We start from the raw sequence: 12,688 nt of genomic DNA, 5'->3' as shown, positions 1-12,688 counted from the left end.
GGCAACTGAGAAGGGAGAGATTACTAAGAAAGAGAGGAAGGATAAACATAAAGGGTATCTTGGCAGCAAGAGTCAGAGTAAGAAGGCAAAGAAGACCCAACAGACCTCTGCACCAAAGGTCATAACATCTAGGCCACTGCCAAACACCTTACTCGTTGCCATCGATGTACTTGGCATCTCCATTCCCGGTCCTCCGTCAGCAGCCTCCAGCCTCCTCTTCCTTCAGCAGCAGCACCCTCCAGCAGCAGTACCCTCCTCCAGCAGCAGTACCCTCCTTCAGCAGCAGCAGCAGCAGCAGCAGCCATATGAGGCTGAATAAAAAAAAGTGCTAATTATTATTTTAAAGTGTTTATTTTGTTAAAAATAAACATTTTGGATGCATGACCATGTTTTAGGCTCACCCTTCATTCACTGCTGTAGAGTAGCCTATTCAGTAGGCTATTATATTTTTAAGACTGAATAATACCTTTGAATAACAATCATTAAACTAGTGTGTATATTACAATACAAAGGAATCTATCCTAGCATGCCATCAAGCATTCAAAAGTAGCGCTAGGCTAGTTGTACAGTACAGATAAGTTAACACGGAACAGTACAACAAAAAACTAAGTACAGTCAACATGTCACATAATGAAATGTTAGTATATCCCAAAATGCAATGAAATATTGATCACAAACGCCACCTCATTTCTACTAGTGCTAGCAGTTAAGTCATATCATACAGAAAAAGCCGACTAAGGATGGCTGACACGGTCAGGTTCAGCAGATAAAAACCAAAATAACAATAAAAACACATAATCAATCTAAATCCTGCTTGTTATTACCCAGCATCATTGATATATAAGCTGCTAGCGATTCATTACTGAAATCTTACCTTCAAATCAAAGCTGACGAAGTCGCGCTAGCTAACTAGCAGGCAATGCTAGCAAAATTGGTTGTAACAACCAAGATAAAATATAGATAATTACGCTGTGCATATACAAATGAAGACCAGTATAAGCATCATAAAGGGCCTCTGATACAATATAGACAGTTAAGAGTTCGATATTTCAGCAACTTACCTCTGGAACTAATCGACGCGCCGTAATGTAAGTGAATGAGGTCCAACGCCCAAATGACAATATTTTGAACTATTTCGATGTCCATAACCCGGAAGTAGGCGCCGCCATTTTTTACAACGGAGGTCTATGGGAGTGTCGTAACTCTTAGTATCTCTAGGGCTCTGGATTTACCGAGTTGATAACCAGCGCCGTAGGACCGTTTAGCGAGATCTCGTTTGTTAGGGCTAGTTAAGATAACTCAAGCATATCCAGGGTATGTTGAACTGGCTTCGTGGTACAGGGCACAGGTGGCTGCATAGCAGCGCTAATGTCAAAGACATTATATTTTTATTTTACCAGGATGCAGTTACACAAATATTTGGGAAGGCTTAGCCTTCCCTAGCCTACAGCACCCGCCGCGCCTGTGTGGAGGTAAACTCAGAATTTGACAGCAAATTAGAAGATGAACTTGAGGCTGCGGCCACACGAGTACGAAAACGGTCGTTTGCGTTACTGTTTAGTGTCATATAGACCGTTCGGCCACACGAGGACGACCGAATACGGCACTAAACGACTGAGGAAACGATAACGGGACCCAAGGTGGATAGAACGGCATACGCAACGCTCTGGGGGGTCCAACGGCTCCGTGTGTACGCCCTATACGATCATTTTTCTGATAATGATGAGGCAATAGCCCCGCCTCTCCCCACCTCTGCTGCTCACCCCCGCGTCAAAGTAAACTGCACACTGAATTCAGATTATTTATCTTTCTCTCGATGTGGACCTAAACGCGAGTGAAGTCTAATCTGACAGGACGGAGACACGCAGCTCTGCTCACCTGCAGCTCCTCCCGCTGCAGCAAAACACACACTTCGAGTCAGATCATCACCCTTAGCTATTTTAATTACCTCTCAAACTACCTAAACTAGTTATAAATATGTTTATTTTTACTGTCGGCCGGGTCACTCATTACTGGATCAGCTGCTGCATGAGACAGACACTGACGCTGTCAGAAGAGAGGGAGGAAAAAGAGAGGCTCCGTGTATTTTATTATTATATTATATAGAGTCGTTATTCATTTGTTTTAAAGCTCAATAAATAACAAAGAAGACCTTTGACCGGCACTTTTATAATTTTGTCCGGAAGATTTAAACTTTAATACACTACACGTTGACTGGCGAAAAACTCTGCCCGGTTCCCTCGGCCCCCACCGCGGAGAATAAACAGAAGGGCAACCATGACAACGATGCTTCTTCGCTGCTTTTGTGGAGGAAGTTACAGCGCCACGTACAGGCTCCTGTATATGTACTGCAGCTTCTCCAGCGGTTGGAGCTAAACGGAGCGGTCTCGTGTGGACAGACACTATCCGGATAACTATTGCGTGTGGACGGAAGCTTGTTTGCGTTTGCGTTAATCCTATGCGTTTAGCCGTTTTCGTCCTTGTGTGGCCGCAGCCTCAGAGCCAGCTGCTGGAAGACCCCCACAACCAGCTGTGAGGTATGTGGACCCTCAAAGGACAGACTACATGCAGCAACTGCAACAAGTACATCTGTGCTATATACACGAAGAAGTTCTGTACATCATGTGTTTCCTAAACAGACTTGCCCATTGACTCACATGATGTTCTGCAGCGTCACTTCATTAATATAGTTTTCGGATATACTGTATTTTATGAATAGTGACTGTTAATTGTCTTTATTTGCTTTGTGTTTATATCTGTTCTATGTAATTTATATGGATGTTTCATTCCCTCTATATTTCACAGTCAAATACTTTTGGCTGTGTGGTTCTTGTGTTCCAATTGCTGATCAATTGCTTTATTTCCTTCAGGGCTTTGATTATTATATGACAGATTAAAAATAATAAACATTAATGAAAAAATGTTTCATTTACATGTGTCCTAGAAAAGCATGAGCAAAATGTAAACCTAGTTTTTATTACAGTGTATTTTTTTTTAACATAAATTATATTTTTATCACAAAAAACGATGGACACTTCCATTGTTACATTTGATCAAGCGAGTATTTTCAAAAACTAATCATATATTTCATTTATATTGTTGGGGAATGAGTTAAAGATAATATATATAAGGAATTGTGCATGTTGAATTTAGTTCTGTATTTTTTTAAACCCTGACATATGTCCCGGGTCAATTTGACCCGAACATTACCAAAGGGTGCGAAATGTGAACATAACACAAGGGTTAATGTGATATATGCCTGTCAGTGTAATTAAAATAATAATTCAGCTTGCAGCGGGGTCCCAAGTTCAAGTATTTAGAATAACGTCTTCTCTTGGTTCAACTCAAAATATGAATACATAACTAGGCATTTTTGTATCAGACATGTGTCAAGCTTATATTTTGCTTTAGTCTACTTAAAATGCTACTTTAGTGATTTAGTATTGCACTCCCATAAAGTTAGTTTACAGGCTTTGTATCAAAGAGTTGTATATTCCAGGTCCAAGCTACAATCACCCTGTCTTGGGAGTCAGGAGGCCTGATAATTTATTCCGGCAAATTACTCAGACCTACTAATTAACCTAACAGAAGTTATTGAGTCTATGTAAGTTTACTGGTTGGCTCAGGTCCACCAACGTCAGCAAGATCTCACCTCTATTAACTCCTGAAGAACCAGGTTCAATTAACTGCTGTTTCAATTCAGACAACTCTCTAAATCTGTTTAAGCGACCCTAAAGGATTTTGATATCAGTAAATGAGGTGTGGCCCTACCTAAGTGTGAGTGTGGCAGTGTGCATTTCTTACCTTTCAAGCAGGAGAGGAGAGCGCAGATGTCTTTTAAGTTGTCCCAATCCAAAAGGTGGGATCAGTTTATTTGAAGAAAGATTAGTCCACACTTGAACAGGGTTTTACCTTCTCTCGTTACAATATGCAACCCTGTCTCCTAAAAATTACGTTCCCACAGAACTAAACTGCTTTCTGAATTACGTTTAGCTAGAAACGTATTTACTCCCACGTTACGTTCGTTATGAACGTATCTCAAATACGTTTATTTTCTACATATCTTTGCCATTTATTGTCTTGCGTATAATAATGATAATAGTCATTTATAAATATCATTTTAGAGCACACCTTTGAAATCGAGAATCGGGCTCGATATATGGTTAAATTAAAATCAGTAGGCGAGGCTGTAATTTCTCCAGCGTTACTCTCATGAGCGAGGCAGAACATAATAGTTTTAACATGACAAAAAGCTGCTGTGTCGTTTATTGCAGCTCAAACATTAAAACAGATCCAGAGTTACGTGTTTCTGTACTTCCTCTAAGAAGAAAGGACAGTAACAGAAGAGCTCTGTGGCTTCAGGCTTGATCGCCGTTCAAATGACAGCGTTGGTTTCCCCAAAAGTGGGCGGGGCTGTAAAGTGAAGTAGATTTTACTCTCATCTATTATTCAAAACCATTCTATTTATTCTAACGTATTACATGCCAGTGTTTTATCTTTTTATTTATTTGTTTTTATGTTAAATCGTATAATGTCAGACTTTTTTTGTCGTCTTTGAGGAAAAGAAATGGCTCAGAGCCTCAGAATACTGAAATCTGTATTTTTTTTAATTTCTTCCTTCTAATTTGTTATTCTTTTCTAAATAACACACTGTTATTTACTCAACAATAACACACAATTATCCTTGTTTTTATTTATTCGTTTAATTCTATAATCTTGGGCTTTTTAGCCGTAAATAAAGTCACCAGAAACAGATGGGACATTTCAAGATTTAGGATGGCCGAAGACACTACACTACCCATAATCCCCAGCTATCGTTTGGGACTACAGTCCCGTTTACAAACCCTGTGATGTTGCGCCAAGGTTACGCCGAGCTTCAAGCTCTTTGAAAATGGAACGAAACCTATTCAAAACTGGACTCGAACGCCCCACCAGATCTACACATGCTGGCTATAGAGAGGCGAAGTCCCTCCCTTTCCGGGAGCCTCCATGGGACCCCGGAAGTGTAAAATTATACATTGAAGTCAATGGAGAGAGAAAGGTTATCTTTTGATCCCGTTTGAATTGTGCCACGAATGACACATATGATGTTTGTCAATTTAAAAGAATATTTTGCAAGTCAAAAAAATTAAAATGTGTCGTAAAACTGTGAAGTTACACATTTCTTTGTGTGAAACCGCTGAGTGAACTACAGTTCTCTGGTCTCGCACAATACGCGTCACCATCACAAAGACGGCCGTCACGTTAGCAAATTTCACCTGTTTCTTTCAGAATGAGAATAAAAGTATAAAACGAGGTGAACATCACTACAAGTCTGGACACGTTGAGAGCTGGACATACACGAAAGGGGAGTTAGTCGGTTCTGTAGCGGGACCGGCTTTACAAGGTTTCGGTGAGTAATATGAGTGCAATGTGTAACGTTAATGTCAGCTAGCTAACATTAGCTAACAAGGTACACTAACGTGTTTTGTTTCAGTAACTAGTTTTCTCCTTAAGAACTTCGTGGTCTCTGTGTATGCTGTGTGGATAACATTAGTGTTCACAAGAACAAGGTACACTCCCGTGTTTTGTTTTAGTTGCTCTTCAGATTGAAGCGGCCAGTTTTATATCGACTATACTGTATGTGTGATCTCCTTTTACATCTTGTTGTGTCATTTGAGTTTATTTGCTGTGTGTAGAGTCAAGGGTGTTGGTTATCTTGTCAATTTGTTTGGTTATCCAGGCACAGCTGTGTGTGACTCCCTCTGGTACACCGGTATGTATTTTCCTAATGTAGAGAGCATTGATTAATTAATAAACTACACACTGAGTCTAGATCCTGACCAAATCCTTTTTTATTGTTGATCAAATGTTTTTCAAAAATGTATTCATACACATTTCGAAAAATACAATGTACAATCACAACCAGTACAACACACATTACAAAAAATACAGAAAAAACAAACAATAACAACAATCAGACAAGAGGACACAACTATGGAAAAATAACCCCTCCCACCCCCAGATCCAGACCATCCTTGTATTATTGCTCATTCAATCTATTATAGCATGCTAACAAACATGGTACTTACTTTATTTGTACAGATCTGCATGGGAGACGATGGCGCGATGCAGAGCGCTGTCTGTGATTGTGCACGGGGGATGTACAAATGCAGCCACGCTGCAGCATTGGCAGATCAGCTCCACAGATGTTGAGTGCCAGTGGAGGAAGCCTGGCACTTCCAAAGTAGTCCAGCCGGTGTCTCAACTTTACCAACAGTGAGAGGAGACATACAACCCACTGGCCAGAGACATCGCCAATCAGGATGTAGACTGGTTCAGGTCTGCACTGAGGGGTGCACAGTGTGGCATGGCATGGCTTTTGTCAGGCTATTGTCACCGTGCCGGAGCTGATGAAGGGGCATGGGGGTCGGGGGCTTGAGGCAATGCTTGAGGCAATGCTTGCCTCAATGCGACTGAGCAGAGACCAGCAAGCTGCCATCCAAACAGTGAAGTGTCCACCATCATTATACATGATGGTGTATATAGGAGATATATATATATATATTTGTATACATATCTGTAAATTGTATAATTTTATTTGATTTAAAAGTCTTTTTGATCTCTCTGTCTATAAACACAAACTGAGTAAGATTGACAATAAAGTTGACTTTGAAAAATATATATATTCTTTATGAAAATAGTTGACTGTTGGAGAAATGAATTGATTTGATTTTCTGAAGTTAATTTAACTTTGGCGACCATGTAAGGTCATTATTAAAAAGGTACAATCAATTTGTTTAGGGTTGACTAAAATAATGATAAACATTTAATTTGGATAATTTACTGACAGAATAAGAAACTCAATAATGCTCTACTCACCTGTTCCTTTTTATAAAGTGAAACCGTTGAAACGATAGATTTTAGTAAACTTAAAAACAACCTTCTCCAAAAGCTATCAAGGAATATACCGAATACTTGTTTTAGAACTTTATTTTTATATAAATAGTTTGAATGATCCATAATTGACAGAAGCTTGTGTTTACACACTGACCTGTTACTCATATATTAATGTCTTTGTAACTTCAGTAAACCACTACCTCACTAATTTCTTTCATTCATCACGGTTCAGTAAACTAAGTGAGACATGAACCAGTTTAATAATTATAATAACGTAGGATTGCAACTCTTTGAAACTGTAGGTGGCTCTTAAAAGAGCTTTTGTGTTTGGGTGTGCTGGTCTCAGGTCAGTTTAAGCCCTCTCTCGCGGATGCGGCGCGCCAGCTGGATGTCCTTGGGCATGATGGCGACCCTCTTTGCTTGGTTCATCTTACCAATGGATGTCGGTGCAGTCCACAATCATTGTGCAGTTGAAGGCAGAATGGATGAAGGCAGAATGAATGTATTATTGACTCCGAATGAAACACAACTTCATGTCATACAATACATTGACTTTATTTGTAATTGTGTAAAAAAATATGAGCATTGATTAGCAAGCAGGACCTGCAGGAACAGAGCATGGTGATGGATGGAGCTGGGAAGAGAGAAGAATAAAGAAAACAGTTCAACTTTATTATCGGATATTAAAAATTCAATTTCAAAACAAGTTGCCGCTCCGACAGTATGTAAAGATGATTTCACTTGACCTATGCAAAATATCACACTCAATACATGTGTGTCTCTGGGGGGTGCATTGTGCCTTTGATGTATATAAATAATATACCATAACCAAATACTATTACGTACAGTGGAAATCAGGTTGCCAGAGCAGGTCAGTGTGCATGTTCCTCAGGGTCTCAGCAGTTACAGGTGAGGAAAAGGAAATAAAAGAGAAAAAGGTCAGTAACAACACTTTAAAGTAACAACACTTTGAATAATTATCTCTTTTAATAATGTTCTATCAGTAATCACTCAACTACTGTCTTTCCAACAAACATATTGACTCACTATCATCACAATGAAACACGTCCAGAAGAATGTACCACAGATGGAAATGAGCTATTAGCTATAATCTGGCATATTGCATCTCTTCTCTTTGCTGAGATTAATGTTTTTGTATGCATGGTCCTTCTATAAATAAATACATGTCATGCAAAGCTGCCTGCCTGCCTTCCTTCCTTCGACTCTCCCTGAACTGCCTGATCTTTTAATGTTCAATGTTAACCATTTGAGCAGATAGCATTAAGTAGAAAAGATCGCAGATGCTAATGTGCCGTTAGCCTACCTCCCGCCCCCTTAGCACCTGGTGGAGGGGGCGATAGGCTCCTCTTCAAATGTTTCACAAAATACTTACCATCATGACTACTCTTACTGTTTAACATTTGTGTTTATTTCATGTTAAGGCTAATACAAATGACAAGGCTAAGTAATGTGATGCTAACTAACGTGCTCGCTACTAGCTAGGTAGCTAACTTGACTATGTTCCATGCACAACATGTGTATTACCTGATATGTTTGGTCCAACGACTCCTGGTCCTTTCATCAGACAGGAAGCGATAGAACGAGCAAGTGGTATGATCACTTATGTGATTACAACCTGGTACAAAGCCCACAGGCATCTTGTAAAGTGAATTTATTTTTAGCAATCTCTTATTTATTGGAGGGAATAAATCAGTTATGAGATCTTCTTCTTCTTCTTCGCTTTAATTACGAGTCGCAACCACTTGGAGCATTATCGCCTGTGACATCACTTACGCGAGCCAGAATGGGATTTGGGATTTGTAGTCTTTGTAGTCGCGTATTTTTCATAGTCTTATATTTCAACAGTTTTACGACAAAATGTGACTTTTTTGACATGGAACTTATTGTTTAAGATTGACAAACATCATATGTGTAGTTCGTAGCACAATTCAAACGGGATCAAAAGATACGTTTTCTCTCTCCATTGAATTCAATGTACATTTTTCGCTTCCGGGGTCCCATGGGCCGGAAGTAGATGGGCGTGACTTCGCCTCTCTATCGTGTTTCGCAACATGTTCTCTATGGCACGTCTCTACTGGGAATTGTAGTTTTAAAAGACGTTTTTCCCAAATTTAGAAGTTGACAGTATTAAACTGTGTACAGCCCTGGAGGTTTAGGCGATAGGAAACACATTGGTGTGTACAAATTTAAAACATGTAATTACTAAATGGGTGAAAATCGCTTGTATCCATAATGCGCAGCATTAATATATACCCACACGATGTTGTTTAATTGTTGATATATTTATTATCCACGTCAAGTATTCAGTTTTGGCGGCAGTTCTCCTGTTTGTCCAGAAGTCTTCTCATCAGGGCTCTATAAATAGAGAACTACGGCAGATGTGTAATATTTAATGCAGCCGAACCGTGTATTACAATGCTGTTATGTGATGACTTCCAAAGAGAAAAGCAAGCACACTCTGAATTAGGTATTATTTTATTTTTCGTTGTCGGATATCATATCTTATTAACACCATATACCAGCGTGCATTGCGGCTAAAACATCCAATCAACGAGCTTCAAGCTGAGGATCTTGGGTAATCAATTATGTATGATGAACCATGCGAGTGAAGGCTTAAAAAAATCCCCAATTATTAAATCTAAGCAAAACATGCATCAGACTTTAGTGACAAAACTTACTTTGTCAGAGGATGGATTGCAATGCCGGTGGCAGCGGTCTTTGGCCAATAGGTGGTTCTCTGAATTATGTAATTTCCTGTACCGATTATACAATAAAATATTAATACATTTCCTGTATTTTGACACGATAACTCTTTAATAACCTAAGTAGCCTACGGAAAAAAAAGTATATATTGCCTTATAAAATACAGAAAAGTTTAAACATCTAGCATGATAATAATAAAAAAAACTAATGATATCTTAAACCAAAATAAATAAAATGGAAAATTAACCGACAACAACAATTTAACATAAATAAAACAATGTTATGTAAAGTACCCGTTATGGTTAAAAAAAATATTTTTTTATTTCTATTTTTTGAAAATAATACAGCTTCCAGCTTCCCGGGACACGAAGAGGAGACACGAACAATTCTTCCACTTGAAATGCGTTTAAACTGTGTCAGAGAGATGTTTAATCGGTTCATTTCAATTGTTTAATAATTGGTGTTTAATACTGGCAACTTCTAATTGTTGGAAAAACGAAAACGTTCCCAATCGAGACGCCCCATAGATCATTTTGGGGGGGGGGGGGGGGGCGTTCGACGGATCGATCCAGCTTCGATTCCGTAACCTTGACGCACTGCCAATCCAACATCCAATCCCGATTTGAAGTTTAATCACGTGGACTGTAGTCCTAAACGATATCTGGGGATTATGGGTAGTGTAGTGTCTTCGACCATCCTCACCTCGATGACAGCGCAAAGTCGATGATGCTCGAAATGTCCCTTATAGGCCTACGTCTGTTTCCGGTTATTTTTATTTTGTAATTCAGTCCCTGACGGATGCCAAAAAAGCCCGAGATTATTGAATTAAACCAATAAATAAAAGCAAGGACAATTGTGTGTTATTGGTGAGTAAATAACAGTGTGTTATTTTGAAAAGAATAACAAATTAGAAGGAAAAAAAGATTTAAAAAATACAGATTTCAGTATCCTGAGGCTCTGAGCCCCATTTCTTTTCATCACAGACGCAACAAGTCCGAAATTATACGATTCAAAATAAAAGCAATACTTGTGGCTTGATATTGAGTAAGAACATGTTTTTATGAACCACACAAAAGACGTGCTGCAGGCAGTAGAAATACATTGCTTTTAAATTCGTGCTGTGCAACACGAAGAAAATCGTGCTGTGTAACACGAAAAAAAGGGGCAAATCGTGATGGTGAACACGAATCAATAGATTAAAAATCGTGTTGGTGAACACGAAATGCCATGAGACTGGGTTGGTCCGGCATGAATTCAGAGGACCATCCTCTAGGTCAGTGGTTCCCAACCTTTTTTCCCAAGAGCCCCCCCAAATGACTCCTGTTGGAAGTTGCGCCTTCACTGTTGCCCCCCCCCCCCCCCCCCCACACGGGGGGGGGGGGGTGCAACAGTGGTAATTAAAGTTTAAAGTCTCAAAATGCTACAACTACTGTCACAAACTGGATGAATGTGAAGTATTTTGTTAAAGGAGGATGAAAGTGTAATCAAGGAGCACTATTGGAGTGACTTTGATGGTTATTGGACTCAGGATTAATTCATTTGGATTTCCGCTGTATGAAGAAATTAAAGGACGGCGCAAGTGGAAACAATTCACAATGGGATTAAACTGTTTAAAACACATGCTCAAAGTAAGCCGGATTTTGCCGATGTGTTTATGTGGATTCAAAAGTCGTTAATAATCTACAAAATGGAGGAGACCGATCTGATCGGAGCAACTGTGACAAATAATCCAACTGAAACCGGCATGGACAATGAGTATGTTTTAAAAATACGCTTATCCAGACAAGCCCGGTTTGGACACTTAACGCGCAGAAGAAACATTTATATTAAAGAAAGAATTATACATTTCTGTCTTTTTATGCCTATAATAGCTACTAACTTGAATTTGTATTCAAATTAATTAATCAATTATTTTTTATATTTTATTGTAATGTAGAGACACGGCTTTTAGTGACAATCATGTATTGCGTTACAATTATATGTAAAAAAATTTAAAAAATCATCTGAGGCCTGGCGCCCCCCCTGCCCCCCAGGTTGGGAACCACTGCTCTAGGTGGCCGGGTTATAATCTTTCAACAAACAATTCATTCAGATTTCAACAAAGAAATTCACTCCGCATTCAACAAAGAAATTAGAGAGATATTTACCAAGTTTGAGAGAACCTTTACTGAGGAAAAACCCAGCTCTCCAGGGAGAGAGCTTACCGGGAGAGAGCATACCAGGGGGAAAAAAACCCTCTCTCGAGTTTGCTCCCTCTCTGCTAGTGTTTCTATGCTCAAAACAGGATAGGAAAACCTAAAGACACCTCCTCTATACCCATATTTGTGGAAACTGGGCATGGACTCTGGTGTGCACGACTTGCAAAATAGTATTCTCGGCTATGGCACAAACACCTTTTGGGGCCTCAGTCTTTCTCCAAAAAGTCAGGAGCCCCCCTCCCCCCCCCCCCCCCCCCCCCCTGTGTACTGCTGTGAGGGAAGAAACTCTCTATCCTCTTATCAGTGCCACCGATACACCATTATAGGCCTTACACTCAACTTAGCAAACCACTGTTTATACTGTAAATATAGAACATCATAAAATATGAAGCATTTTCATTGTGGGTTATGCAAGAATATAATTGATTATATTTGATTATAATTAACTTTCGTTGTAAGTATTCAATCTAATATGGAGATCTCAACACTGATGACACCATTTTAGTTGTTACCTAGACATTTTAATATATAGTTATATAAATTAATGCAGTCCAGATATTAAGCCACTTATAGTTTATATTAAAAATGTTTAGTACTTACTATATATTCTACACCTATTTTGTTTTATTTTCCACTTAGTTTATATTTTATTTATTTTGTATGCATTTACTGTTATTAGGAAATGTCCATATGGGATAAGTAAGGTACTCAATCGATCAAGCTATTTATATTGCTGGCTAATGTGAAACATGTCACATGACTGTAGGAAGTGCATTGTATTGTCTTTGTGCATTGAATGGCTCCAAGCTGACATTAGTGTTCACCGCAGACTACACATAGTATGCAGCTTCATTAGTGACTCAGGACTAATCCTAACACAACTACGT

This window comes from Pseudochaenichthys georgianus, chromosome 4, assembly GCF_902827115.2.
Source record: "Pseudochaenichthys georgianus chromosome 4, fPseGeo1.2, whole genome shotgun sequence".
NCBI classification, from domain to species: domain Eukaryota; kingdom Metazoa; phylum Chordata; class Actinopteri; order Perciformes; family Channichthyidae; genus Pseudochaenichthys; species Pseudochaenichthys georgianus.
Note: the sequence above shows the minus strand (reverse complement) of the source record.